General features: G+C 40.2%; 1 pseudogene; it reads right to left on the reverse strand.

The window, feature by feature from the left end:
• Positions 1 to 1,521: 1,521 nt before the first annotated feature.
• On the reverse strand, positions 1,522 to 1,617 carry LOC115515128 (annotated as a pseudogene).
• Positions 1,618 to 4,718: the final 3,101 nt, after the last annotated feature.

The raw sequence follows: 4,718 nt of genomic DNA on the forward strand, positions 1-4,718 counted from the left end.
TAGGAATGCAACCAATTTCTGTGCATTGATTTTATATCCTGCAACCTTGCTGAATTCATGAATCAATTCTAGCACCCAGGTGGAATCCTGGGTTTTCCATACAGAGTATCACGTCATCTGCAAAGAGTGAAAGTTTGACCTCCTCCTGGCCAATTTGGATGCCTTTTATTTCTTTGTGTTGTCTGATTGCAGAGGCTAAGACTTCCAATACTATGTTGGATAACAGTGGCGAGAGTGGACATCCCTGTCTTGTTCCTGACCTTAGGGGGAGAGCTGTCAGTTTTTCCCCATTGAGGATGATATTAGCGTTGGGTCATTCATATATGGCTTTTATGATCTCGAGGTATGATCCTTCTATCCCTACTTTCTTGAGGGTTTTTATCAAGAAAGAATGCTGTATTTTGCATGACCTTTTCTTCTCATTTTAGAGTTCCAGCTGGTGGTATTTGCTCCTCACTCCATCAACCCGATTCTTGGGACAGGATGTCCTATCCATCACTTACACACAGAATAAACTCAAACAATGTGCTACTCCTCCCAAGGGCACTAACCTTTTCTCTAACTGCAAAATAAGATTTATTACCTCTCAAATCAATTTCAGATATCAAGGAAATGGGAGAAAGTGAAGGAAGTAATCAAAGATAGAAAGGTGTTTTCCCAATTCTGTGAAAATTATACTACCCACCCAGGATTATTTCTACTCAGGATAGTTTAAAGGAAAATGTTAGGGTTTCAGTAACAATTTTAATGTATTGCTTTATTGATAACCTTCTACACATCATGTGAAGAGCCAAACTAATAAAGATGCTGAAGAGAGAATAAAAGAGAGTAGTGTGGAAATTGGAAGACAATCCAAAGGGAGTTAAATGGCCACTGACTGTCCATTTATATGGAAGGGAGGTAGAAGCAAAGGTTAGGCAAAAATAATTTGATTGTTGTTAGTCTGGGATAAGAGTTTGAGGGTGGACCTTAAATCACAGGCCATTTGTGTGAGAGGCTATGAGGGCATTTACTGCTTGCTCTGCATTTTGGAGGGAATTTTGCCCTTTGTTTGGACTCCCGTATGTGAACATAGAATATCACTATCCCTGTTATGGATTGAATTACATGCCCCCCCCCCAAAAAAGATGTTGAAGTCCTAACCCAAAGTACCTTAGTTAGAGGTAGGTGACCTTATTTAGAAATAGGGTCTTTGCAGATATAATCAATTTAAAATGAGGCCATGCTGGATGACTGGTGTCTTATAAGAAGAAGGAAATTTGGGCTATTGTGAACGGTGCTTCTATGAACATTAGTGGATTTATTAATTTTTTAATCTTTTTTTAACCATATGAGTACATGTAGGTTCATGAAAAATTAGAATAATACAGCAGAGATTATGAAAGGGTGTTTGTAGACTATGGAGTCAGGCCACCATGCTGCACTGACAAGAAAGCAATGTCACAGAGGGATCACACAACACTTCCCAGACTTGCAAGTTCTTCATAGGAAAGTCCATCTTTGTTTTCTTTGTTTGTTTGTTTTAATATGGAATGCTTCACACGTTAGCATGTGCAGGGGCCGTGCTGAGTTTCTTTATATTGTTCCAATTTTAGTAGATGTTCTGCTGAAGAGAGCACCACAGCAAAGCCTATCAATGAAACCCACTAAACCTGGTAGTACGGCAAGTATGTGGGGGTCTAAGCAACAAATCACCTAGCACATATAAAATATTTACCAGAAAAAAAGGAGGGTCAAAAATCTAGCCCTAAAGCAAGTTTGTATTCCAGAAGGCTGAAGTCGTACAGACTATATTCTCTGACCAAAATGACATTAAGATGAAAGTTAATAACAAGCCATATGTTAAAGTTAACCATCTATTGAAAAGTAATAAATATGCTTCCGAATAACCTATGGCTCAAAAAAGAAATCAAAAAGGAAATTAGAAAGTATTTGTAACTGTGTGATAATAAAAACATATCAAAATATGTATCAAAAATGTTTAGCATTTAAAGCAACACTTATAGTCTTTATTATATCAGAAAGGAATTAGGTGGAGGGGGTGCCTGGATGGTTCAGTCGGTTGAACGTCTGACTTAATTTCAGCTCAGGCCATGATCCAGGCAAAGCCCTATGTCGGGAGCCTGCTGAAGATTCTCTCTCTCTCTCTCTCTCTCTCTGCCCCTCTCCCCTGCTCGTGCTCTCTCTCTCTCTGTCTCTAAAATAAAAAATAAAGAAAGAAATAAAGAAGACAGAAATTAAGTTGAAAGGCAATGAGCTGAACATCTATCTCAAGAAACTAGAAAAAGAACCAAAAAATCTACAAAAAGTAAAAGAAAGTTAATAATAAAGACAAAAGGCTAATAAGTAATATATAATAGAGAATCAAGAGAAACAAAAGGTTGTGTTTTGGTAAGATTAAGAAAAGTGAGAAATACTTGGGAAAACTGTTAAGGGGGAATAAAAAGAAGGCACAAATGACCAATACAAAGAATGTAAGGAAGACGTAACTACAGATTCCACCAACATTAAGAACATAATCAGAAGATATTATTAATAGCCCCACACCCATGATGTTGAGAATTTTGATAAAAATGGATGAAATTCCAGCAAAATAAGCCTTACCAAAATTAGTTCATGAAGACAGGGAAAATCTACATAATCTGTTCAAAGTCTGTGTCTGGTAACTGAACATTTGAGTCATTTGCAGGTCTATTCTCTCTCTTAATCCTGTTTCTTGAAACAAGTAGTAACTTTTCATCAAATAGTAGGCATTATATATGAAAAATCACAGAGGCTCTGGGTGATGTTATCTTCTGTCAGAGAGGATTCACCCTATTCTCTGGCAGGTGACAGATGTGGGTGCAGAAAACCCCAATACACAGTGCATTTAGATTTGAAGCTGCCCTACAGTCTCTTCACGGTCTGACTTTTCTCTTAGTTGTACCCACTCCTAGACTTTAGCTCTCCAAACAAAGCCTGGGGCATTTACTAGAGCACTTCCTCCATGGCTTCAATTTTTATCTTCTTATCTGGCACTGTGAGGCTACCAAAGACTCCCACCTGGCTTTTCAACCACTTTCTGCTCAATTTCTCTTTTCAGCTTAAGAATCAGTAAATGAGGGGCGCCTGGGCGGCTCAGTCGGTTGAGCATCTGAGTCTTGATTTTGGCTCAGGTCGTGGTCTCGTGGTTCGTGGGATCGGGCCCCAAGTCAGGCTCTACACTGATGGTGTGGAGCCTGCTTGGGATTCTCTCTCTCCCTCTCTCTCTCTTTCCCTCCCCTGTGCTCTCTCTCAACATAAACAAATAAACATTTAAAAAAAGAATCAGCAAATGCCTCAAGGAGAAAACTAGCCAAGTGTTGGGTTAAATTCTCTGTACTCCCTTTTTCTTTCCAAGATTTTGTCCCCTCAAGTCTTGGCTGTCTTGACAGCCCCCACACTCCAACGTTCACCACCTCAGCCTTGCAAGATTGCTGACTTTTGACCGGTTCTGTTTCTTCTTAGCCTTCACCTTCTACCCAACTTCTCAGTCTCAGTCCCCATGCCCGGAACTGGCAAGTGCCCCGAGGTATCAAACTTCAGGCAGAATGGGAGGCTCCTTCTCAGTAACATGTCTTTCTCTTCAATATACTGGTACCTCAAGTCCATATTGCCTCAGATGCCTTCAAACATGTTTTTGGCACTGAGTTTTTCAGGTTTTCTTGATGGGAGCATTGGTATGCTACAAGCTATATCCTTCTAACTGAAATCAGAAATCTATGTATTAAATAAAGCATGATGAAGCATTGAAGACATAGTAATGGCTTTAGAAGTTATGTTTTTAACATTGACATTTCAGGAGTTAAATGCAGATGGCAGCAGTTGAGAGAGTGAGAAGCTTATTGAAGAGAAGAATAAAGGTACTAACAGCCCTATCTTGTGAAGTGGTCTGTGATGGTTCTAGAAATAAAGATACAAGTATCAATATTCTAACCAGCACAACTCATGGGACATGACCAAAATACAGCTTTATTTTACTTTTCCATTGATCCTCACAGATGCAGCCAGGGATGCTCCCCTCTCCGTTCCCCTGGATAAAATTCCACCAACATTAAGAACATAATCAGAAGATATTATTAATCTTCTTGGCCAGATCCCATGATTTTCTGCTAACTGCCAGGTAATAGATGTACCTCTGTTACTTCAAACTGCAGAATCTTAAGTCAGAAATCTAAAATCCCGGCCTCAAGGCACCTAGGTGGCTCAGTTGGTTAAGCATGCAACTCTTGATGTCGGCTCGGGTCACAATCTCACAGTTTAGGCTCTGTGCTGATAGCTTGGAGCCTGCTTAGGATTCTCTCTCTCCCTTTCTTCTGCCCCTCCCCCCTCAAAATAAATAAATAAACTTTAAAAATGAGATAAAATCCAGCCCTCAAAATAATCAAAAATTTCAATTGACTGAACCTCAGATCCTCTCTCCACTTGTTAGTCTCATCATGGGCTGAGTGTTGCAGAAGAAAAGGGATGTGTGGTCTTTCTCCGGCTGCTTTTCTTCTCCAAGCTAGTGCTTCTCACCTCTCCGGGGTTGGAGCACAGAGAGGAGGGAAACGGGGGCAGGGGGATTGCTTACTTAAATCGCTAACACTGTAAGTTAGGTTTAAAGACTGTCCCAGATGTCTAAAATTGTCTCTTTCTGCCATGAGCGCTGGCAGAGGCTTACCTACTGGGTCGCTCTGGCCGAAGTACCTGTGACAGGG

This window comes from Lynx canadensis, chromosome B2 (genome assembly GCF_007474595.2).
Source record: "Lynx canadensis isolate LIC74 chromosome B2, mLynCan4.pri.v2, whole genome shotgun sequence".
Lineage (NCBI taxonomy): Eukaryota > Metazoa > Chordata > Mammalia > Carnivora > Felidae > Lynx > Lynx canadensis.